The sequence below is a fragment of the Dermacentor andersoni genome, chromosome 4, assembly GCF_023375885.2.
Source record: "Dermacentor andersoni chromosome 4, qqDerAnde1_hic_scaffold, whole genome shotgun sequence".
Lineage (NCBI taxonomy): Eukaryota > Metazoa > Arthropoda > Arachnida > Ixodida > Ixodidae > Dermacentor > Dermacentor andersoni.
Window position 1 is genome coordinate 198,850,535 of NC_092817.1, and position 20,748 is coordinate 198,871,282.

General features: G+C 49.2%; 33 non-coding genes across 33 annotated transcripts; all 33 read right to left on the reverse strand.

Moving 5' to 3' along the window:
- Positions 1-61: 61 nt before the first annotated feature.
- LOC126519945 (5S ribosomal RNA) lies at positions 62-180 on the reverse strand. Its single transcript, XR_007596723.1, has one exon. It is a non-coding gene; the product is annotated as a 5S ribosomal RNA (ribosomal RNA).
- Positions 181-689: 509 nt separating this feature from the next.
- Positions 690-808, reverse strand: LOC126519944 (5S ribosomal RNA). Its single transcript, XR_007596722.1, has one exon. It is a non-coding gene; the product is annotated as a 5S ribosomal RNA (ribosomal RNA).
- A 509-nt stretch (positions 809-1,317) lies between these two features.
- LOC126520058 (5S ribosomal RNA) lies at positions 1,318-1,436 on the reverse strand. Its single transcript, XR_007596825.1, has one exon. It is a non-coding gene; the product is annotated as a 5S ribosomal RNA (ribosomal RNA).
- Positions 1,437-1,944: 508 nt separating this feature from the next.
- LOC126520057 (5S ribosomal RNA) lies at positions 1,945-2,063 on the reverse strand. Its single transcript, XR_007596824.1, has one exon. It is a non-coding gene; the product is annotated as a 5S ribosomal RNA (ribosomal RNA).
- A 508-nt stretch (positions 2,064-2,571) lies between these two features.
- LOC126520056 (5S ribosomal RNA) lies at positions 2,572-2,690 on the reverse strand. The gene has a single exon (XR_007596823.1). It is a non-coding gene; the product is annotated as a 5S ribosomal RNA (ribosomal RNA).
- Positions 2,691-3,198: 508 nt separating this feature from the next.
- On the reverse strand, positions 3,199-3,317 carry LOC126520055 (5S ribosomal RNA). Its single transcript, XR_007596822.1, has one exon. It is a non-coding gene; the product is annotated as a 5S ribosomal RNA (ribosomal RNA).
- Positions 3,318-3,824: 507 nt separating this feature from the next.
- LOC126520054 (5S ribosomal RNA) lies at positions 3,825-3,943 on the reverse strand. Its single transcript, XR_007596821.1, has one exon. It is a non-coding gene; the product is annotated as a 5S ribosomal RNA (ribosomal RNA).
- Positions 3,944-4,452: 509 nt separating this feature from the next.
- Positions 4,453-4,571, reverse strand: LOC126520052 (5S ribosomal RNA). Its single transcript, XR_007596819.1, has one exon. It is a non-coding gene; the product is annotated as a 5S ribosomal RNA (ribosomal RNA).
- Positions 4,572-5,081: 510 nt separating this feature from the next.
- On the reverse strand, positions 5,082-5,200 carry LOC126519999 (5S ribosomal RNA). Its single transcript, XR_007596773.1, has one exon. It is a non-coding gene; the product is annotated as a 5S ribosomal RNA (ribosomal RNA).
- A 509-nt stretch (positions 5,201-5,709) lies between these two features.
- On the reverse strand, positions 5,710-5,828 carry LOC126520051 (5S ribosomal RNA). Its single transcript, XR_007596818.1, has one exon. It is a non-coding gene; the product is annotated as a 5S ribosomal RNA (ribosomal RNA).
- A 508-nt stretch (positions 5,829-6,336) lies between these two features.
- On the reverse strand, positions 6,337-6,455 carry LOC126520050 (5S ribosomal RNA). Its single transcript, XR_007596817.1, has one exon. It is a non-coding gene; the product is annotated as a 5S ribosomal RNA (ribosomal RNA).
- Positions 6,456-6,963: 508 nt separating this feature from the next.
- On the reverse strand, positions 6,964-7,082 carry LOC126520049 (5S ribosomal RNA). Its single transcript, XR_007596816.1, has one exon. It is a non-coding gene; the product is annotated as a 5S ribosomal RNA (ribosomal RNA).
- Positions 7,083-7,590: 508 nt separating this feature from the next.
- LOC126520048 (5S ribosomal RNA) lies at positions 7,591-7,709 on the reverse strand. The gene has a single exon (XR_007596815.1). It is a non-coding gene; the product is annotated as a 5S ribosomal RNA (ribosomal RNA).
- A 508-nt stretch (positions 7,710-8,217) lies between these two features.
- On the reverse strand, positions 8,218-8,336 carry LOC126520047 (5S ribosomal RNA). Its single transcript, XR_007596814.1, has one exon. It is a non-coding gene; the product is annotated as a 5S ribosomal RNA (ribosomal RNA).
- A 509-nt stretch (positions 8,337-8,845) lies between these two features.
- LOC126520046 (5S ribosomal RNA) lies at positions 8,846-8,964 on the reverse strand. The gene has a single exon (XR_007596813.1). It is a non-coding gene; the product is annotated as a 5S ribosomal RNA (ribosomal RNA).
- A 510-nt stretch (positions 8,965-9,474) lies between these two features.
- Positions 9,475-9,593, reverse strand: LOC126519998 (5S ribosomal RNA). The gene has a single exon (XR_007596772.1). It is a non-coding gene; the product is annotated as a 5S ribosomal RNA (ribosomal RNA).
- A 510-nt stretch (positions 9,594-10,103) lies between these two features.
- LOC126520044 (5S ribosomal RNA) lies at positions 10,104-10,222 on the reverse strand. Its single transcript, XR_007596812.1, has one exon. It is a non-coding gene; the product is annotated as a 5S ribosomal RNA (ribosomal RNA).
- Positions 10,223-10,734: 512 nt separating this feature from the next.
- On the reverse strand, positions 10,735-10,853 carry LOC126520043 (5S ribosomal RNA). Its single transcript, XR_007596811.1, has one exon. It is a non-coding gene; the product is annotated as a 5S ribosomal RNA (ribosomal RNA).
- Positions 10,854-11,362: 509 nt separating this feature from the next.
- Positions 11,363-11,481, reverse strand: LOC126520042 (5S ribosomal RNA). Its single transcript, XR_007596810.1, has one exon. It is a non-coding gene; the product is annotated as a 5S ribosomal RNA (ribosomal RNA).
- A 509-nt stretch (positions 11,482-11,990) lies between these two features.
- Positions 11,991-12,109, reverse strand: LOC126520040 (5S ribosomal RNA). The gene has a single exon (XR_007596808.1). It is a non-coding gene; the product is annotated as a 5S ribosomal RNA (ribosomal RNA).
- A 509-nt stretch (positions 12,110-12,618) lies between these two features.
- LOC126520039 (5S ribosomal RNA) lies at positions 12,619-12,737 on the reverse strand. The gene has a single exon (XR_007596806.1). It is a non-coding gene; the product is annotated as a 5S ribosomal RNA (ribosomal RNA).
- A 509-nt stretch (positions 12,738-13,246) lies between these two features.
- Positions 13,247-13,365, reverse strand: LOC126520038 (5S ribosomal RNA). Its single transcript, XR_007596805.1, has one exon. It is a non-coding gene; the product is annotated as a 5S ribosomal RNA (ribosomal RNA).
- A 510-nt stretch (positions 13,366-13,875) lies between these two features.
- LOC126520037 (5S ribosomal RNA) lies at positions 13,876-13,994 on the reverse strand. The gene has a single exon (XR_007596804.1). It is a non-coding gene; the product is annotated as a 5S ribosomal RNA (ribosomal RNA).
- Positions 13,995-14,506: 512 nt separating this feature from the next.
- LOC126520036 (5S ribosomal RNA) lies at positions 14,507-14,625 on the reverse strand. Its single transcript, XR_007596803.1, has one exon. It is a non-coding gene; the product is annotated as a 5S ribosomal RNA (ribosomal RNA).
- Positions 14,626-15,134: 509 nt separating this feature from the next.
- LOC126520035 (5S ribosomal RNA) lies at positions 15,135-15,253 on the reverse strand. Its single transcript, XR_007596802.1, has one exon. It is a non-coding gene; the product is annotated as a 5S ribosomal RNA (ribosomal RNA).
- A 509-nt stretch (positions 15,254-15,762) lies between these two features.
- Positions 15,763-15,881, reverse strand: LOC126520033 (5S ribosomal RNA). Its single transcript, XR_007596801.1, has one exon. It is a non-coding gene; the product is annotated as a 5S ribosomal RNA (ribosomal RNA).
- A 509-nt stretch (positions 15,882-16,390) lies between these two features.
- Positions 16,391-16,509, reverse strand: LOC126520032 (5S ribosomal RNA). The gene has a single exon (XR_007596800.1). It is a non-coding gene; the product is annotated as a 5S ribosomal RNA (ribosomal RNA).
- Positions 16,510-17,018: 509 nt separating this feature from the next.
- Positions 17,019-17,137, reverse strand: LOC126520031 (5S ribosomal RNA). Its single transcript, XR_007596799.1, has one exon. It is a non-coding gene; the product is annotated as a 5S ribosomal RNA (ribosomal RNA).
- A 508-nt stretch (positions 17,138-17,645) lies between these two features.
- On the reverse strand, positions 17,646-17,764 carry LOC126520030 (5S ribosomal RNA). The gene has a single exon (XR_007596798.1). It is a non-coding gene; the product is annotated as a 5S ribosomal RNA (ribosomal RNA).
- A 505-nt stretch (positions 17,765-18,269) lies between these two features.
- Positions 18,270-18,388, reverse strand: LOC126520028 (5S ribosomal RNA). Its single transcript, XR_007596796.1, has one exon. It is a non-coding gene; the product is annotated as a 5S ribosomal RNA (ribosomal RNA).
- A 509-nt stretch (positions 18,389-18,897) lies between these two features.
- Positions 18,898-19,016, reverse strand: LOC126520004 (5S ribosomal RNA). Its single transcript, XR_007596778.1, has one exon. It is a non-coding gene; the product is annotated as a 5S ribosomal RNA (ribosomal RNA).
- Positions 19,017-19,525: 509 nt separating this feature from the next.
- LOC126519993 (5S ribosomal RNA) lies at positions 19,526-19,644 on the reverse strand. Its single transcript, XR_007596768.1, has one exon. It is a non-coding gene; the product is annotated as a 5S ribosomal RNA (ribosomal RNA).
- Positions 19,645-20,152: 508 nt separating this feature from the next.
- LOC126520027 (5S ribosomal RNA) lies at positions 20,153-20,271 on the reverse strand. Its single transcript, XR_007596795.1, has one exon. It is a non-coding gene; the product is annotated as a 5S ribosomal RNA (ribosomal RNA).
- Between the last annotated feature and the right edge of the window lie 477 nt (positions 20,272-20,748).

Consider the following 20,748-nt stretch of genomic DNA (forward strand, 5'->3'; position numbering starts at 1 on the left):
GTGTAAAAAAAAACAAAAATAAGTCACAGAAGCACGCAATAAAAAAATGCAAAAAGAAGGGTGCCATCAGCACTCGGTGTTCCCAGGTGGTCTCCCTCCCAAGTACTGACCGAGCCCAATGCTGCTTAGCTTCGGGGATCGGACGAGAACCGGCGTATTCAGCATGGTATGGCCGATGGCAGGGATGCTATGTTTACGACTGCACCTGTATCGTGCTATGTGCATTCGCAACGTATTGCTACAGCACGTACGCGGCACTGTCTTTCCGTTGATAGTACAGGCACACGTCGTGTACGTGGATTGCTCCGTTTGTTATGGTTAGTCGCTGCCGAGTCGAGCTGGCAATAAAACAAGAGGACGAGAGCAACGATTTGCGTCCGCTGCAGCCCACGTTTGGCGCTAGCAATGCGGCAAGTTATTGATTGTCACTGAGCTGGATACGGGTGTAATAGGTAAACGGTTAGCAGTTTGTGCGACTAAATTTTGCACCGTTACTTATACCGGTTACCACCGTCACTGCGCGTACAATCGCCTGGCGGCTTGCATATTGTTTTTGCACTTCGACGTTGGCTCTACCAGTAGGCTGCGCCAGTTGAATGTAACAGTAAATAAAACAACCCACACGTGAGTGTAAAAAAAAACAAAAATAAGTCACAGAAGCACGCAATAAAAAAATGCAAAAAGAAGGGTGCCATCAGCACTCGGTGTTCCCAGGTGGTCTCCCTCCCAAGTACTGACCGAGCCCAATGCTGCTTAGCTTCGGGGATCGGACGAGAACCGGCGTATTCAGCATGGTATGGCCGATGGCAGGGATGCTATGTTTACGACTGCACCTGTATCGTGCTATGTGCATTCGCAACGTATTGCTACAGCACGTACGCGGCACTGTCTTTCCGTTGATAGTAATGGCACACGTCGTGTACGTGGATTGCTCCGTTTGTTATGGTTAGTCGCTGCCGAGTCGAGCTGGCAATAAAACAAGAGGACGAGAGCAACGATTTGCGTCCGCTGCAGCCCACGTTTGGCGCTAGCAATGCGGCAAGTTATTGATTGTCACTGAGCTGGATACGGGTGTAATAGGTAAACGGTTAGCAGTTTGTGCGACTAAATTTTGCACCGTTACTTATACCGGTTACCGCCGTCACTGCGCGTACAATCGCCTGGCGGCTTGCATATTGTTTTTGCACTTCGACGTTGGCTCTACCAGTAGGCTGCGCCAGTTGAATGTAACAGTAAATAAAACAACCCACACGTGAGTGTAAAAAAAAACAAAAATAAGTCACAGAAGCACGCAATAAAAAAATGCAAAAAGAAGGGTGCCATCAGCACTCGGTGTTCCCAGGTGGTCTCCCTCCCAAGTACTGACCGAGCCCAATGCTGCTTAGCTTCGGGGATCGGACGAGAACCGGCGTATTCAGCATGGTATGGCCGATGGCAGGGATGCTATGTTTACGACTGCACCTGTATCGTGCTATGTGCATTCGCAACGTATTGCTACAGCACGTACGCGGCACTGTCTTTCCGTTGATAGTACAGGCACACGTCGTGTACGTGGATTGCTCCGTTTGTTATGGTTAGTCGCTGCCGAGTCGAGCTGGCAATAAAACAAGAGGACGAGAGCAACGATTTGCGTCCGCTGCAGCCCACGTTTGGCGCTAGCAATGCGGCAAGTTATTGATTGTCACTGAGCTGGATACGGGTGTAATAGGTAAACGGTTAGCAGTTTGTGCGACTAAATTTTGCACCATTACTTATACCGGTTACCACCGTCACTGCGCGTACAATCGCCTGGCGGCTTGCATATTGTTTTTGCACTTCGACGTTGGCTCTACCAGTAGGCTGCGCCAGTTGAATGTAACAGTAAATAAAACAACCCACACGTGAGTGTAAAAAAAAAAAAAATAAGTCACAGAAGCACGCAATAAAAAAATGCAAAAAGAAGGGTGCCATCAGCACTCGGTGTTCCCAGGTGGTCTCCCTCCCAAGTACTGACCGAGCCCAATGCTGCTTAGCTTCGGGGATCGGACGAGAACCGGCGTATTCAGCATGGTATGGCCGATGGCAGGGATGCTATGTTTACGACTGCACCTGTATCGTGCTATGTGCATTCGCAACGTATTGCTACAGCACGTACGCGGCACTGTCTTTCCGTTGATAGTACAGGCACACGTCGTGTACGTGGATTGCTCCGTTTGTTATGGTTAGTTGCTGCCGAGTCGAGCTGGCAATAAAACACGAGGACGAGAGCAACGATTTGCGTCCGCTGCAGCCCACGTTTGGCGCTAGCAATGCGGCAAGTTATTGATTGTCACTGAGCTGGATACGGGTGTAATAGGTAAACGGTTAGCAGTTTGTGCGACTAAATTTTGCACCGTTACTTATACCGGTTACCACCGTCACTGCGCGTACAATCGCCTGGCGGCTTGCATATTGTTTTTGCACTTCGACGTTGGCTCTACCAGTAGGCTGCGCCAGTTGAATGTAACAGTAAATAAAACAACCCACACGTGAGTGTAAAAAAAACAAAAATAAGTCACAGAAGCACGCAATAAAAAAATGCAAAAAGAAGGGTGCCATCAGCACTCGGTGTTCCCAGGTGGTCTCCCTCCCAAGTACTGACCGAGCCCAATGCTGCTTAGCTTCGGGGATCGGACGAGAACCGGCGTATTCAGCATGGTATGGCCGATGGCAGGAATGCTATGTTTACGACTGCACCTGTATCGTGCTATGTGCATTCGCAACGTATTGCTACAGCACGTACGCGGCACTGTATTTCCGTTGATAGTACAGGCACACGTCGTGTACGTGGATTGCTCCGTTTGTTATGGTTAGTCGCTGCCGAGTCGAGCTGGCAATAAAACAAGAGGACGAGAGCAACGATTTGCGTCCGCTGCAGCCCACGTTTGGCGCTAGCAATGCGGCAAGTTATTGATTGTCACTGAGCTGGATACGGGTGTAATAGGTAAACGGTTAGCAGTTTGTGCGACTAAATTTTGCACCATTACTTATACCGGTTACCACCGTCACTGCGCGTACAATCGCCTGGCGGCTTGCATATTGTTTTTGCACTTCGACGTTGGCTCTACCAGTAGGCTGCGCCAGTTGAATGTAACAGTAAATAAAACAACCCACACGTGAGTGTAAAAAAAAAAAAAATAAGTCACAGAAGCACGCAATAAAAAAATGCAAAAAGAAGGGTGCCATCAGCACTCGGTGTTCCCAGGTGGTCTCCCTCCCAAGTACTGACCGAGCCCAATGCTGCTTAGCTTCGGGGATCGGACGAGAACCGGCGTATTCAGCATGGTATGGCCGATGGCAGGGATGCTATGTTTACGACTGCACCTGTATCGTGCTATGTGCATTCGCAACGTATTGCTACAGCACGTACGCGGCACTGTCTTTCCGTTGATAGTACAGGCACACGTCGTGTACGTGGATTGCTCCGTTTGTTATGGTTAGTCGCTGCCGAGTCGAGCTGGCAATAAAACAAGAGGACGAGAGCAACGATTTGCGTCCGCTGCAGCCCACGTTTGGCGCTAGCAATGCGGCAAGTTATTGATTGTCACTGAGCTGGATACGGGTGTAATAGGTAAACGGTTAGCAGTTTGTGCGACTAAATTTTGCACCGTTACTTATACCGGTTACCACCGTCACTGCGCGTACAATCGCCTGGCGGCTTGCATATTGTTTTTGCACTTCGACGTTGGCTCTACCAGTAGGCTGCGCCAGTTGAATGTAACAGTAAATAAAACAACCCACACGTGAGTGTAAAAAAAAAAAAATAAGTCACAGAAGCACGCAATAAAAAAATGCAAAAAGAAGGGTGCCATCAGCACTCGGTGTTCCCAGGTGGTCTCCCTCCCAAGTACTGACCGAGCCCAATGCTGCTTAGCTTCGGGGATCGGACGAGAACCGGCGTATTCAGCATGGTATGGCCGATGGCAGGGATGCTATGTTTACGACTGCACCTGTATCGTGCTATGTGCATTCGCAACGTATTGCTACAGCACGTACGCGGCACTGTCTTTCCGTTGATAGTACAGGCACACGTCGTGTACGTGGATTGCTCCGTTTGTTATGGTTAGTTGCTGCCGAGTCGAGCTGGCAATAAAACACGAGGACGAGAGCAACGATTTGCGTCCGCTGCAGCCCACGTTTGGCACTAGCAATGCGGCAAGTTATTGATTGTCACTGAGCTGGATACGGGTTTAATAGGTAAACGGTTAGCAGTTTGTGCGACTAAATTTTGCACCGTTACTTATACCGGTTACCACCGTCACTGCGCGTACAATCGCCTGGCGGCTTGCATATTGTTTTAGCACTTCGACGTTGGCTCTACCTGTAGGCTGCGCCAGTTGAATGTAACAGTAAATAAAACAACCCACACGTGAGTGTAAAAAAAAACAAAAATAAGTCACAGAAGCACGCAATAAAAAAATGCAAAAAGAAGGATGCCATCAGCACTCGGTGTTCCCAGGTGGTCTCCCTCCCAAGTACTGACCGAGCCCAATGCTGCTTAGCTTCGGGGATCGGACGAGAACCGGCGTATTCAGCATGGTATGGCCGATGGCAGGGATGCTATGTTTACGACTGCACCTGTATCGTGCTATGTGCATTCGCAACGTATTGCTACAGCACGTACGCGGCACTGTCTTTCCGTTGATAGTACAGGCACACGTCGTGTACGTGGATTGCTCCGTTTGTTATGGTTAGTTGCTGCCGAGTCGAGCTGGCAATAAAACACGAGGACGAGAGCAACGATTTGCGTCCGCTGCAGCCCACGTTTGGCGCTAGCAATGCGCCAAGTTATTGATTGTCACTGAGCTGGATACGGGTGTAATAGGTAAACGGTTAGCAGTTTGTGCGACTAAATTTTGCACCATTACTTATACCGGTTACCACCGTCACTGCGCGTACAATCGCCTAGCGGCTTGCATTTTGTTTTTGCACTTCGACGTTGGCTCTACCAGTAGGCTGCGCCAGTTGAATGTAACAGTAAATAAAACAACCCACACGTGAGTGTAAAAAAAAAAAAAAAATAAGTCACAGAAGCACGCAATAAAAAAATGCAAAAACAAGGGTGCCATCAGCACTCGGTGTTCCCAGGTGGTCTCCCTCCCAAGTACTGACCGAGCCCAATGCTGCTTAGCTTCGGGGATCGGAAGAGAACCGGCGTATTCAGCATGGTATGGCCGATGGCAGGGATGCTATGTTTACGACTGCACCTGTATCGTGCTATGTGCATTCGCAACGTATTTCTACAGCACGTACGCGGCACTGTCTTTCCGTTGATAGTACAGGCACACGTCGTGTACGTGGATTGCTCCGTTTGTTATGGTTAGTCGCTGCCGAGTCGAGCTGGCAATAAAACAAGAGGACGAGAGCAACGATTTGCGTCCGCTGCAGCCCACGTTTGGCGCTAGCAATGCGGCAAGTTATTGATTGTCACTGAGCTGGATACGGGTGTAATAGGTAAACGGTTAGCAGTTTGTGCGACTAAATTTTGCACCGTTACTTATACCGGTTACCGCCGTCACTGCGCGTACAATCGCCTGGCGGCTTGCATATTGTTTTTGCACTTCGACGTTGGCTCTACCAGTAGGCTGCGCCAGTTGAATGTAACAGTAAATAAAACAACCCACACGTGAGTGTAAAAAAAAACAAAAATAAGTCACAGAAGCACGCAATAAAAAAATGCAAAAAGAAGGGTGCCATCAGCACTCGGTGTTCCCAGGTGGTCTCCCTCCCAAGTACTGACCGAGCCCAATGCTGCTTAGCTTCGGGGATCGGACGAGAACCGGCGTATTCAGCATGGTATGGCCGATGGCAGGGATGCTATGTTTACGACTGCACCTGTATCGTGCTATGTGCATTCGCAACGTATTGCTACAGCACGTACGCGGCACTGTCTTTCCGTTGATAGTACAGGCACACGTCGTGTACGTGGATTGCTCCGTTTGTTATGGTTAGTCGCTGCCGAGTCGAGCTGGCAATAAAACAAGAGGACGAGAGCAACGATTTGCGTCCGCTGCAGCCCACGTTTGGCGCTAGCAATGCGGCAAGTTATTGATTGTCACTGAGCTGGATACGGGTGTAATAGGTAAACGGTTAGCAGTTTGTGCGACTAAATTTTGCACCATTACTTATACCGGTTACCACCGTCACTGCGCGTACAATCGCCTGGCGGCTTGCATATTGTTTTTGCACTTCGACGTTGGCTCTACCAGTAGGCTGCGCCAGTTGAATGTAACAGTAAATAAAACAACCCACACGTGAGTGTAAAAAAAAAAAAAATAAGTCACAGAAGCACGCAATAAAAAAATGCAAAAAGAAGGGTGCCATCAGCACTCGGTGTTCCCAGGTGGTCTCCCTCCCAAGTACTGACCGAGCCCAATGCTGCTTAGCTTCGGGGATCGGACGAGAACCGGCGTATTCAGCATGGTATGGCCGATGGCAGGGATGCTATGTTTACGACTGCACCTGTATCGTGCTATGTGCATTCGCAACGTATTGCTACAGCACGTACGCGGCACTGTCTTTCCGTTGATAGTACAGGCACACGTCGTGTACGTGGATTGCTCCGTTTGTTATGGTTAGTTGCTGCCGAGTCGAGCTGGCAATAAAACACGAGGACGAGAGCAACGATTTGCGTCCGCTGCAGCCCACGTTTGGCGCTAGCAATGCGGCAAGTTATTGATTGTCACTGAGCTGGATACGGGTGTAATAGGTAAACGGTTAGCAGTTTGTGCGACTAAATTTTGCACCGTTACTTATACCGGTTACCACCGTCACTGCGCGTACAATCGCCTGGCGGCTTGCATATTGTTTTTGCACTTCGACGTTGGCTCTACCAGTAGGCTGCGCCAGTTGAATGTAACAGTAAATAAAACAACCCACACGTGAGTGTAAAAAAAACAAAAATAAGTCACAGAAGCACGCAATAAAAAAATGCAAAAAGAAGGGTGCCATCAGCACTCGGTGTTCCCAGGTGGTCTCCCTCCCAAGTACTGACCGAGCCCAATGCTGCTTAGCTTCGGGGATCGGACGAGAACCGGCGTATTCAGCATGGTATGGCCGATGGCAGGAATGCTATGTTTACGACTGCACCTGTATCGTGCTATGTGCATTCGCAACGTATTGCTACAGCACGTACGCGGCACTGTATTTCCGTTGATAGTACAGGCACACGTCGTGTACGTGGATTGCTCCGTTTGTTATGGTTAGTCGCTGCCGAGTCGAGCTGGCAATAAAACAAGAGGACGAGAGCAACGATTTGCGTCCGCTGCAGCCCACGTTTGGCGCTAGCAATGCGGCAAGTTATTGATTGTCACTGAGCTGGATACGGGTGTAATAGGTAAACGGTTAGCAGTTTGTGCGACTAAATTTTGCACCATTACTTATACCGGTTACCACCGTCACTGCGCGTACAATCGCCTGGCGGCTTGCATATTGTTTTTGCACTTCGACGTTGGCTCTACCAGTAGGCTGCGCCAGTTGAATGTAACAGTAAATAAAACAACCCACACGTGAGTGTAAAAAAAAAAAAAATAAGTCACAGAAGCACGCAATAAAAAAATGCAAAAAGAAGGGTGCCATCAGCACTCGGTGTTCCCAGGTGGTCTCCCTCCCAAGTACTGACCGAGCCCAATGCTGCTTAGCTTCGGGGATCGGACGAGAACCGGCGTATTCAGCATGGTATGGCCGATGGCAGGGATGCTATGTTTACGACTGCACCTGTATCGTGCTATGTGCATTCGCAACGTATTGCTACAGCACGTACGCGGCACTGTCTTTCCGTTGATAGTACAGGCACACGTCGTGTACGTGGATTGCTCCGTTTGTTATGGTTAGTCGCTGCCGAGTCGAGCTGGCAATAAAACAAGAGGACGAGAGCAACGATTTGCGTCCGCTGCAGCCCACGTTTGGCGCTAGCAATGCGGCAAGTTATTGATTGTCACTGAGCTGGATACGGGTGTAATAGGTAAACGGTTAGCAGTTTGTGCGACTAAATTTTGCACCGTTACTTATACCGGTTACCACCGTCACTGCGCGTACAATCGCCTGGCGGCTTGCATATTGTTTTTGCACTTCGACGTTGGCTCTACCAGTAGGCTGCGCCAGTTGAATGTAACAGTAAATAAAACAACCCACACGTGAGTGTAAAAAAAAAAAAAATAAGTCACAGAAGCACGCAATAAAAAAATGCAAAAAGAAGGGTGCCATCAGCACTCGGTGTTCCCAGGTGGTCTCCCTCCCAAGTACTGACCGAGCCCAATGCTGCTTAGCTTCGGGGATCGGACGAGAACCGGCGTATTCAGCATGGTATGGCCGATGGCAGGGATGCTATGTTTACGACTGCACCTGTATCGTGCTATGTGCATTCGCAACGTATTGCTACAGCACGTACGCGGCACTGTCTTTCCGTTGATAGTACAGGCACACGTCGTGTACGTGGATTGCTCCGTTTGTTATGGTTAGTTGCTGCCGAGTCGAGCTGGCAATAAAACACGAGGACGAGAGCAACGATTTGCGTCCGCTGCAGCCCACGTTTGGCACTAGCAATGCGGCAAGTTATTGATTGTCACTGAGCTGGATACGGGTTTAATAGGTAAACGGTTAGCAGTTTGTGCGACTAAATTTTGCACCGTTACTTATACCGGTTACCACCGTCACTGCGCGTACAATCGCCTGGCGGCTTGCATATTGTTTTAGCACTTCGACGTTGGCTCTACCTGTAGGCTGCGCCAGTTGAATGTAACAGTAAATAAAACAACCCACACGTGAGTGTAAAAAAAAACAAAAATAAGTCACAGAAGCACGCAATAAAAAAATGCAAAAAGAAGGATGCCATCAGCACTCGGTGTTCCCAGGTGGTCTCCCTCCCAAGTACTGACCGAGCCCAATGCTGCTTAGCTTCGGGGATCGGACGAGAACCGGCGTATTCAGCATGGTATGGCCGATGGCAGGGATGCTATGTTTACGACTGCACCTGTATCGTGCTATGTGCATTCGCAACGTATTGCTACAGCACGTACGCGGCACTGTCTTTCCGTTGATAGTACAGGCACACGTCGTGTACGTGGATTGCTCCGTTTGTTATGGTTAGTTGCTGCCGAGTCGAGCTGGCAATAAAACACGAGGACGAGAGCAACGATTTGCGTCCGCTGCAGCCCACGTTTGGCGCTAGCAATGCGCCAAGTTATTGATTGTCACTGAGCTGGATACGGGTGTAATAGGTAAACGGTTAGCAGTTTGTGCGACTAAATTTTGCACCATTACTTATACCGGTTACCACCGTCACTGCGCGTACAATCGCCTAGCGGCTTGCATTTTGTTTTTGCACTTCGACGTTGGCTCTACCAGTAGGCTGCGCCAGTTGAATGTAACAGTAAATAAAACAACCCACACGTGAGTGTAAAAAAAAAAAAAAAATAAGTCACAGAAGCACGCAATAAAAAAATGCAAAAACAAGGGTGCCATCAGCACTCGGTGTTCCCAGGTGGTCTCCCTCCCAAGTACTGACCGAGCCCAATGCTGCTTAGCTTCGGGGATCGGAAGAGAACCGGCGTATTCAGCATGGTATGGCCGATGGCAGGGATGCTATGTTTACGACTGCACCTGTATCGTGCTATGTGCATTCGCAACGTATTTCTACAGCACGTACGCGGCACTGTCTTTCCGTTGATAGTACAGGCACACGTCGTGTACGTGGATTGCTCCGTTTGTTATGGTTAGTCGCTGCCGAGTCGAGCTGGCAATAAAACAAGAGGACGAGAGCAACGATTTGCGTCCGCTGCAGCCCACGTTTGGCGCTAGCAATGCGGCAAGTTATTGATTGTCACTGAGCTGGATACGGGTGTAATAGGTAAACGGTTAGCAGTTTGTGCGACTAAATTTTGCACCGTTACTTATACCGGTTACCACCGTCACTGCGCGTACAATCGCCTGGCGGCTTGCATATTGTTTTTGCACTTCGACGTTGGCTCTACCAGTAGGCTGCGCCAGTTGAATGTAACAGTAAATAAAACAACCCACACGTGAGTGTAAAAAAAAAACAAAAATAAGTCACAGAAGGACGCAATAAAAAAATGCAAAAAGAAGGGTGCCATCAGCACTCGGTGTTCCCAGGTGGTCTCCCTCCCAAGTACTGACCGAGCCCAATGCTGCTTAGCTTCGGGGATCGGACGAGAACCGGCGTATTCAGCATGGTATGGCCGATGGCAGGGATGCTATGTTTACGACTGCACCTGTATCGTGCTATGTGCATTCGCAACGTATTGCTACAGCACGTACGCGGCACTGTCTTTCCGTTGATAGTACAGGCACACGTCGTGTACGTGGATTGCTCCGTTTGTTATGGTTAGTCGCTGCCGAGTCGAGCTGGCAATAAAACAAGAGGACGAGAGCAACGATTTGCGTCCGCTGCAGCCCACGTTTGGCGCTAGCAATGCGGCAAGTTATTGATTGTCACTGAGCTGGATACGGGTGTAATAGGTAAACGGTTAGCAGTTTGTGCGACTAAATTTTGCACCATTACTTATACCGGTTACCACCGTCACTGCGCGTACAATCGCCTGGCGGCTTGCATATTGTTTTTGCACTTCGACGTTGGCTCTACCAGTAGGCTGCGCCAGTTGAATGTAACAGTAAATAAAACAACCCACACGTGAGTGTAAAAAAAAAAAAAAAAAATAAGTCACAGAAGCACGCAATAAAAAAATGCAAAAACAAGGGTGCCATCAGCACTCGGTGTTCCCAGGTGGTCTCCCTCCCAAGTACTGACCGAGCCCAATGCTGCTTAGCTTCGGGGATCGGACGAGAACCGGCGTATTCAGCATGGTATGGCCGATGGCAGGGATGCTATGTTTACGACTGCACCTGTATCGTGCTATGTGCATTCGCAACGTATTGCTACAGCACGTACGCGGCACTGTCTTTCCGTTGATAGTACAGGCACACGTCGTGTACGTGGATTGCTCCGTTTGTTATGGTTAGTCGCTGCCGAGTCGAGCTGGCAATAAAACAAGAGGACGAGAGCAACGATTTGCGTCCGCTGCAGCCCACGTTTGGCGCTAGCAATGCGGCAAGTTATTGATTGTCACTGAGCTGGATACGGGTGTAATAGGTAAACGGTTAGCAGTTTGTGCGACTAAATTTTGCACCGTTACTTATACCGGTTACCACCGTCACTGCGCGTACAATCGCCTGGCGGCTTGCATATTGTTTTTGCACTTCGACGTTGGCTCTACCAGTAGGCTGCACCAGTTGAATGTAACAGTAAATAAAACAACCCACACGTGAGTGTAAAAAAAAACAAAAATAAGTCACAGAAGCACGCAATAAAAAAATGCAAAAAGAAGGGTGCCATCAGCACTCGGTGTTCCCAGGTGGTCTCCCTCCCAAGTACTGACCGAGCCCAATGCTGCTTAGCTTCGGGGATCGGACGAGAACCGGCGTATTCAGCATGGTATGGCCGATGGCAGGGATGCTATGTTTACGACTGCACCTGTATCGTGCTATGTGCATTCGCAACGTATTGCTACAGCACGTACGCGGCACTGTCTTTCCGTTGATAGTACAGGCACACGTCGTGTACGTGGATTGCTCCGTTTGTTATGGTTAGTCGCTGCCGAGTCGAGCTGGCAATAAAACAAGAGGACGAGAGCAACGATTTGCGTCCGCTGCAGCCCACGTTTGGCGCTAGCAATGCGGCAAGTTATTGATTGTCACTGAGCTGGATACGGGTGTAATAGGTAAACGGTTAGCAGTTTGTGCGACTAAATTTTGCACCATTACTTATACCGGTTACCACCGTCACTGCGCGTACAATCGCCTGGCGGCTTGCATATTGTTTTTGCACTTCGACGTTGGCTCTACCAGTAGGCTGCGCCAGTTGAATGTAACAGTAAATAAAACAACCCACACGTGAGTGTAAAAAAAAACAAAAATAAGTCACAGAAGCACGCAATAAAAAAATGCAAAAAGAAGGGTGCCATCAGCACTCGGTGTTCCCAGGTGGTCTCCCTCCCAAGTACTGACCGAGCCCAATGCTGCTTAGCTTCGGGGATCGGACGAGAACCGGCGTATTCAGCATGGTATGGCCGATGGCAGGGATGCTATGTTTACGACTGCACCTGTATCGTGCTATGTGCATTCGCAACGTATTGCTACAGCACGTACGCGGCACTGTCTTTCCGTTGATAGTACAGGCACACGTCGTGTACGTGGATTGCTCCGTTTGTTATGGTTAGTTGCTGCCGAGTCGAGCTGGCAATAAAACACGAGGACGAGAGCAACGATTTGCGTCCGCTGCAGCCCACGTTTGGCACTAGCAATGCGGCAAGTTATTGATTGTCACTGAGCTGGATACGGGTGTAATAGGTAAACGGTTAGCAGTTTGTGCGACTAAATTTTGCACCGTTACTTATACCGGTTACCACCGTCACTGCGCGTACAATCGCCTGGCGGCTTGCATATTGTTTTTGCACTTCGACGTTGGCTCTACCTGTAGGCTGCGCCAGTTGAATGTAACAGTAAATAAAACAACCCACACGTGAGTGTAAAAAAAAACAAAAATAAGTCACAGAAGCACGCAATAAAAAAATGGAAAAAGAAGGATGCCATCAGCACTCGGTGTTCCCAGGTGGTCTCCCTCCCAAGTACTGACCGAGCCCAATGCTGCTTAGCTTCGGGGATCGGACGAGAACCGGCGTATTCAGCATGGTATGGCCGATGGCAGGGATGCTATGTTTACGACTGCACCTGTATCGTGCTATGTGCATTCGCAACGTATTGCTACAGCACGTACGCGGCACTGTATTTCCGTTGATAGTACAGGCACACGTCGTGTACGTGGATTGCTCCGTTTGTTATGGTTAGTCGCTGCCGAGTCGAGCTGGCAATAAAACAAGAGGACGAGAGCAACGATTTGCGTCCGCTGCAGCCCACGTTTGGCGCTAGCAATGCGGCAAGTTATTGATTGTCACTGAGCTGGATACGGGTGTAATAGGTAAACGGTTAGCAGTTTGTGCGACTAAATTTTGCACCGTTACTTATACCGGTTACCACCGTCACTGCGCGTACAATCGCCTGGCGGCTTGCATATTGTTTTTGCACTTCGACGTTGGCTCTACCAGTAGGCTGCGCCAGTTGAATGTAACAGTAAATAAAACAACCCACACGTGAGTGTAAAAAAAAACAAAAATAAGTCACAGAAGCACGCAATAAAAAAATGCAAAAAGAAGGGTGCCATCAGCACTCGGTGTTCCCAGGTGGTCTCCCTCCCAAGTACTGACCGAGCCCAATGCTGCTTAGCTTCGGGGATCGGACGAGAACCGGCGTATTCAGCATGGTATGGCCGATGGCAGGGATGCTATGTTTACGACTGCACCTGTATCGTGCTATGTGCATTCGCAACGTATTGCTACAGCACGTACGCGGCACTGTCTTTCCGTTGATAGTACAGGCACACGTCGTGTACGTGGATTGCTCCGTTTGTTATGGTTAGTCGCTGCCGAGTCGAGCTGGCAATAAAACAAGAGGACGAGAGCAACGATTTGCGTCCGCTGCAGCCCACGTTTGGCGCTAGCAATGCGGCAAGTTATTGATTGTCACTGAGCTGGATACGGGTGTAATAGGTAAACGGTTAGCAGTTTGTGCGACTAAATTTTGCACCGTTACTTATACCGGTTACCACCGTCACTGCGCGTACAATCGCCTGGCGGCTTGCATATTGTTTTTGCACTTCGACGTTGGCTCTACCAGTAGGCTGCGCCAGTTGAATGTAACAGTAAATAAAACAACCCACACGTGAGTGTAAAAAAAAAACAAAAATAAGTCACAGAAGGACGCAATAAAAAAATGCAAAAAGAAGGGTGCCATCAGCACTCGGTGTTCCCAGGTGGTCTCCCTCCCAAGTACTGACCGAGCCCAATGCTGCTTAGCTTCGGGGATCGGACGAGAACCGGCGTATTCAGCATGGTATGGCCGATGGCAGGGATGCTATGTTTACGACTGCACCTGTATCGTGCTATGTGCATTCGCAACGTATTGCTACAGCACGTACGCGGCACTGTCTTTCCGTTGATAGTACAGGCACACGTCGTGTACGTGGATTGCTCCGTTTGTTATGGTTAGTCGCTGCCGAGTCGAGCTGGCAATAAAACAAGAGGACGAGAGCAACGATTTGCGTCCGCTGCAGCCCACGTTTGGCGCTAGCAATGCGGCAAGTTATTGATTGTCACTGAGCTGGATACGGGTGTAATAGGTAAACGGTTAGCAGTTTGTGCGACTAAATTTTGCACCATTACTTATACCGGTTACCACCGTCACTGCGCGTACAATCGCCTGGCGGCTTGCATATTGTTTTTGCACTTCGACGTTGGCTCTACCAGTAGGCTGCGCCAGTTGAATGTAACAGTAAATAAAACAACCCACACGTGAGTGTAAAAAAAAAAAAAAAAAATAAGTCACAGAAGCACGCAATAAAAAAATGCAAAAACAAGGGTGCCATCAGCACTCGGTGTTCCCAGGTGGTCTCCCTCCCAAGTACTGACCGAGCCCAATGCTGCTTAGCTTCGGGGATCGGACGAGAACCGGCGTATTCAGCATGGTATGGCCGATGGCAGGGATGCTATGTTTACGACTGCACCTGTATCGTGCTATGTGCATTCGCAACGTATTGCTACAGCACGTACGCGGCACTGTCTTTCCGTTGATAGTACAGGCACACGTCGTGTACGTGGATTGCTCCGTTTGTTATGGTTAGTCGCTGCCGAGTCGAGCTGGCAATAAAACAAGAGGACGAGAGCAACGATTTGCGTCCGCTGCAGCCCACGTTTGGCGCTAGCAATGCGGCAAGTTATTGATTGTCACTGAGCTGGATACGGGTGTAATAGGTAAACGGTTAGCAGTTTGTGCGACTAAATTTTGCACCGTTACTTATACCGGTTACCACCGTCACTGCGCGTACAATCGCCTGGCGGCTTGCATATTGTTTTTGCACTTCGACGTTGGCTCTACCAGTAGGCTGCACCAGTTGAATGTAACAGTAAATAAAACAACCCACACGTGAGTGTAAAAAAAAACAAAAATAAGTCACAGAAGCACGCAATAAAAAAATGCAAAAAGAAGGGTGCCATCAGCACTCGGTGTTCCCAGGTGGTCTCCCTCCCAAGTACTGACCGAGCCCAATGCTGCTTAGCTTCGGGGATCGGACGAGAACCGGCGTATTCAGCATGGTATGGCCGATGGCAGGGATGCTATGTTTACGACTGCACCTGTATCGTGCTATGTGCATTCGCAACGTATTGCTACAGCACGTACGCGGCACTGTCTTTCCGTTGATAGTACAGGCACACGTCGTGTACGTGGATTGCTCCGTTTGTTATGGTTAGTCGCTGCCGAGTCGAGCTGGCAATAAAACAAGAGGACGAGAGCAACGATTTGCGTCCGCTGCAGCCCACGTTTGGCGCTAGCAATGCGGCAAGTTATTGATTGTCACTGAGCTGGATACGGGTGTAATAGGTAAACGGTTAGCAGTTTGTGCGACTAAATTTTGCACCATTACTTATACCGGTTACCACCGTCACTGCGCGTACAATCGCCTGGCGGCTTGCATATTGTTTTTGCACTTCGACGTTGGCTCTACCAGTAGGCTGCGCCAGTTGAATGTAACAGTAAATAAAACAACCCACACGTGAGTGTAAAAAAAAACAAAAATAAGTCACAGAAGCACGCAATAAAAAAATGCAAAAAGAAGGGTGCCATCAGCACTCGGTGTTCCCAGGTGGTCTCCCTCCCAAGTACTGACCGAGCCCAATGCTGCTTAGCTTCGGGGATCGGACGAGAACCGGCGTATTCAGCATGGTATGGCCGATGGCAGGGATGCTATGTTTACGACTGCACCTGTATCGTGCTATGTGCATTCGCAACGTATTGCTACAGCACGTACGCGGCACTGTCTTTCCGTTGATAGTACAGGCACACGTCGTGTACGTGGATTGCTCCGTTTGTTATGGTTAGTTGCTGCCGAGTCGAGCTGGCAATAAAACACGAGGACGAGAGCAACGATTTGCGTCCGCTGCAGCCCACGTTTGGCACTAGCAATGCGGCAAGTTATTGATTGTCACTGAGCTGGATACGGGTGTAATAGGTAAACGGTTAGCAGTTTGTGCGACTAAATTTTGCACCGTTACTTATACCGGTTACCACCGTCACTGCGCGTACAATCGCCTGGCGGCTTGCATATTGTTTTTGCACTTCGACGTTGGCTCTACCTGTAGGCTGCGCCAGTTGAATGTAACAGTAAATAAAACAACCCACACGTGAGTGTAAAAAAAAACAAAAATAAGTCACAGAAGCACGCAATAAAAAAATGGAAAAAGAAGGATGCCATCAGCACTCGGTGTTCCCAGGTGGTCTCCCTCCCAAGTACTGACCGAGCCCAATGCTGCTTAGCTTCGGGGATCGGACGAGAACCGGCGTATTCAGCATGGTATGGCCGATGGCAGGGATGCTATGTTTACGACTGCACCTGTATCGTGCTATGTGCATTCGCAACGTATTGCTACAGCACGTACGCGGCACTGTATTTCCGTTGATAGTACAGGCACACGTCGTGTACGTGGATTGCTCCGTTTGTTATGGTTAGTCGCTGCCGAGTCGAGCTGGCAATAAAACAAGAGGACGAGAGCAACGATTTGCGTCCGCTGCAGCCCACGTTTGGCGCTAGCAATGCGGCAAGTTATTGATTGTCACTGAGCTGGATACGGGTGTAATAGGTAAACGGTTAGCAGTTTGTGCGACTAAATTTTGCACCGTTACTTATACCGGTTACCACCGTCACTGCGCGTACAATCGCCTGGCGGCTTGCATATTGTTTTTGCACTTCGACGTTGGCTCTACCAGTAGGCTGCGCCAGTTGAATGTAACAGTAAATAAAACAACCCACACGTGAGTGTAAAAAAAAACAAAAATAAGTCACAGAAGCACGCAATAAAAAAATGCAAAAAGAAGGGTGCCATCAGCACTCGGTGTTCCCAGGTGGTCTCCCTCCCAAGTACTGACCGAGCCCAATGCTGCTTAGCTTCGGGGATCGGACGAGAACCGGCGTATTCAGCATGGTATGGCCGATGGCAGGGATGCTATGTTTACGACTGCACCTGTATCGTGCTATGTGCATTCGCAACGTATTGCTACAGCACGTACGCGGCACTGTCTTTCCGTTGATAGTACAGGCACACGTCGTGTACGTGGATTGCTCCGTTTGTTATGGTTAGTCGCTGCCGAGTCGAGCTGGCAATAAAACAAGAGGACGAGAGCAACGATTTGCGTCCGCTGCAGCCCACGTTTGGCGCTAGCAATGCGGCAAGTTATTGATTGTCACTGAGCTGGATACGGGTGTAATAGGTAAACGGTTAGCAGTTTGTGCGACTAAATTTTGCACCATTACTTATACCGGTTACCACCGTCACTGCGCGTACAATCGCCTGGCGGCTTGCATATTGTTTTTGCACTTCGACGTTGGCTCTACCAGTAGGCTGCGCCAGTTGAATGTAACAGTAAATAAAACAACCCACACGTGAGTGTAAAAAAAAAAAAAATAAGTCACAGAAGCACGCAATAAAAAAATGCAAAAAGAAGGGTGCCATCAGCACTCGGTGTTCCCAGGTGGTCTCCCTCCCAAGTACTGACCGAGCCCAATGCTGCTTAGCTTCGGGGATCGGACGAGAACCGGCGTATTCAGCATGGTATGGCCGATGGCAGGGATGCTATGTTTACGACTGCACCTGTATCGTGCTATGTGCATTCGCAACGTATTGCTACAGCACGTACGCGGCACTGTCTTTCCGTTGATAGTACAGGCACACGTCGTGTACGTGGATTGCTCCGTTTGTTATGGTTAGTTGCTGCCGAGTCGAGCTGGCAATAAAACACGAGGACGAGAGCAACGATTTGCGTCCGCTGCAGCCCACGTTTGGCGCTAGCAATGCGCCAAGTTATTGATTGTCACTGAGCTGGATACGGGTGTAATAGGTAAACGGTTAGCAGTTTGTGCGACTAAATTTTGCACCATTACTTATACCGGTTACCACCGTCACTGCGCGTACAATCGCCTAGCGGCTTGCATATTGTTTTTGCACTTCGACGTTGGCTCTACCAGTAGGCTGCGCCAGTTGAATGTAACAGTAAATAAAACAACCCACACGTGAGTGTAAAAAAAAAAATAAGTCACAGAAGCACGCAATAAAAAAATGCAAAAAGAAGGGTGCCATCAGCACTCGGTGTTCCCAGGTGGTCTCCCTCCCAAGTACTGACCGAGCCCAATGCTGCTTAGCTTCGGGGATCGGACGAGAACCGGCGTATTCAGCATGGTATGGCCGATGGCAGGGATGCTATGTTTACGACTGCACCTGTATCGTGCTATGTGCATTCGCAACGTATTGCTACAGCACGTACGCGGCACTGTCTTTCCGTTGATAGTACAGGCACACGTCGTGTACGTGGATTGCTCCGTTTGTTATGGTTAGTTGCTGCCGAGTCGAGCTGGCAATAAAACACGAGGACGAGAGCAACGATTTGCGTCCGCTGCAGCCCACGTTTGGCGCTAGCAATGCGGCAAGTTATTGATTGTCACTGAGCTGGATACGGCTGCAATAGGTAAACGGTTAGCAGTTTGTGCGACTAAATTTTGCACCGTTACTTATACCGGTTACCACCGTCACTGCGCGTACAATCGCCTGGCGGCTTGCATATTGTTTTTGCACTTCGACGTTGGCTCTACCAGTAGGCTGCGCCAGTTGAATGTAACAGTAAATAAAACAACCCACACGTGAGTGTAAAAAAAAACAAAAATAAGTCACAGAAGCACGCAATAAAAAAATGCAAAAAGAAGGGTGCCATCAGCACTCGGTGTTCCCAGGTGGTCTCCCTCCCAAGTACTGACCGAGCCCAATGCTGCTTAGCTACGGGGATCGGACGAGAACCGGCGTATTCAGCATGGTATGGCCGATGGCAGGGATGCTATGTTTACGACTGCACCTGTATCGTGCTATGTGCATTCGCAACGTATTGCTACAGCACGTACGCGGCACTGTCTTTCCGTTGATAGTACAGGCACACGTCGTGTACGTGGATTGCTCCGTTTGTTATGGTTAGTCGCTGCCGAGTCGAGCTGGCAATAAAACAAGAGGACGAGAGCAACGATTTGCGTCCGCTGCAGCCCACGTTTGGCGCTAGCAATGCGGCAAGTTATTGATTGTCACTGAGCTGGATACGGGTGTAATAGGTAAACGGTTAGCAGTTTGTGCGACTAAATTTTGCACCGTTACTTATACCGGTTACCACCGTCACTGCGCGTACAATCGCCTGGCGGCTTGCATATTGTTTTTGCACTTCGACGTTGGCTCTACCAGTAGGCTGCGCCAGTTGAATGTAACAGTAAATAAAACAACCCACACGTGAGTGTAAAAAAAAACAAAAATAAGTCACAGAAGCACGCAATAAAAAAATGCAAAAAGAAGGGTGCCATCAGCACTCGGTGTTCCCAGGTGGTCTCCCTCCCAAGTACTGACCGAGCCCAGTGCTGCTTAGCTTCGGGGATCGGACGAGAACCGGCGTATTCAGCATGGTATGGCCGATGGCAGGGATGCTATGTTTACGACTGCACCTGTATCGTGCTATGTGCATTCGCAACGTATTGCTACAGCACGTATGCGGCACTGTCTTTCCGTTGATAGTACAGGCACACGTCGTGTACGTGGATTGCTCCGTTTGTTATGGTTAGTCGCTGCCGAGTCGAGCTGGCAATAAAACAAGAGGACGAGAGCAACGATTTGCGTCCGCTGCAGCCCACGTTTGGCGCTAGCAATGCGGCAAGTTATTGATTGTCACTGAGCTGGATACGGGTGTAATAGGTAAACGGTTAGCAGTTTGTGCGACTAAATTTTGCACCATTACTTATACCGGTTACCACCGTCACTGCGCGTACAATCGCCTGGCGGCTTGCATATTGTTTTTGCACTTCGACGTTGGCTCTACCAGTAGGCTGCGCCAGTTGAATGTAACAGTAAATAAAACAACCCACACGTGAGTGTAAAAAAAAAAAAAATAAGTCACAGAAGCACGCAATAAAAAAATGCAAAAAGAAGGGTGCCATCAGCACTCGGTGTTCCCAGGTGGTCTCCCTCCCAAGTACTGACCGAGCCCAATGCTGCTTAGCTTCGGGGATCGGACGAGAACCGGCGTATTCAGCATGGTATGGCCGATGGCAGGGATGCTATGTTTACGACTGCACCTGTATCGTGCTATGTGCATTCGCAACGTATTGCTACAGCACGTACGCGGCACTGTCTTTCCGTTGATAGTACAGGCACACGTCGTGTACGTGGATTGCTCCGTTTGTTATGGTTAGTTGCTGCCGAGTCGAGCTGGCAATAAAACACGAGGACGAGAGCAACGATTTGCGTCCGCTGCAGCCCACGTTTGGCGCTAGCAATGCGCCAAGTTATTGATTGTCACAGAGCTGGATACGGGTGTAATAGGTAAACGGTTAGCAGTTTGTGCGACTAAATTTTGCACCATTACTTATACCGGTTACCACCGTCACTGCGCGTACAATCGCCTAGCGGCTTGCATTTTGTTTTTGCACTTCGACGTTGGCTCTACCAGTAGGCTGCGCCAGTTGAATGTAACAGTAAATAAAACAACCCACACGTGAGTGTAAAAAAAAAAAAAAAAATAAGTCAC